At 30.8% G+C, this 976-nt stretch overlaps 1 long non-coding RNA gene across 1 annotated transcript; it reads left to right on the forward strand.

The window, feature by feature from the left end:
• Window positions 1-60: 60 nt before the first annotated feature.
• On the forward strand, window positions 61-734 carry LOC111084463. Its single transcript, XR_002609571.1, has 2 exons — window positions 61-228; window positions 493-734. It is a non-coding gene; the product is annotated as an uncharacterized LOC111084463 (long non-coding RNA).
• Window positions 735-976: the final 242 nt, after the last annotated feature.

The following is a 976-nucleotide window of genomic DNA, read 5'->3' on the forward strand; positions in this document are numbered from 1 at the left end:
ATACAAACAAACTTCCCAAGTGGAGCTTTGTGCTAATTTTCTAAATCAACCAATTTACTTTCTATAATTTTTATTTGCAGCGTTTCAACTTTTATAATGTCTAAGTGGATCATCGTGGCGTTACTATTAACCACACTCCTTGTCTCAGTTACGACTCAGGAACCCGACGAAGGTGCTGATGATGAAGAAGGTGTTGGAAAAGGTTTCTGTCTAGGTCTTGGACAAGTAGTAAGTTTATTTGTTTTAGTGGAAAAGAAAACCTATATAAACATTATTCTCTCTCTCTCTTAAAAGACTGTATCTGTTTATAAGAATTTACTTTCTGTATAACAGAATAAAGTGAAAGTATTTGAATATGGAACTTATAATAGTTTTTTTTATAATGGTCATCTCTCTTATTCTCTACTTTCTTAACTTGTATAACGTTGTGTTATGTTTAAAGTTTCGTTAATTAATTAGTGAATATATACTAACATTTATACATCTTGTCAGTGTCGATGCTGTTTTGGTCTTACCTGTAGAGGAAGATGTAGAAGATGGATAGGATGAAGCCTAAAACCAACATGAATGTCTCCAGCTAGATGCAAACAATTCATTATAATCCTTGAGCTACTAAAATATTAAGAAAACTCAAAATAATGGAGACATGTAACTTTTTACGTTTTATTCTTTGTTTTTTAAATCAAAAATATGTCCTATTTTTGATTAAAATAGTTTCATTGATAACAGCAAAATAAACTGTTTTTGATTTGTGTTTTTCACACATTTTAAAAAATTTCAGAAACACATGAAAGTATAGTGGATACTACCCAGATATCAAGTCGTAGTTATTATAACACTAAGCATAATGGTCAAGAAAATGTCTTTAGTACATGTTCTTTTAATGCGACTGAGCGGCGCATAGAATGGTTCTGAGTTTTTCTCAAGTACAAACTTTTATCTCATAACTCTGTTGTCTATTGACCGATTTGTGACA

This window comes from Limulus polyphemus, unplaced genomic scaffold (genome assembly GCF_000517525.1).
Source record: "Limulus polyphemus unplaced genomic scaffold, Limulus_polyphemus-2.1.2 Scaffold76938, whole genome shotgun sequence".
NCBI lineage: Eukaryota > Metazoa > Arthropoda > Merostomata > Xiphosura > Limulidae > Limulus > Limulus polyphemus.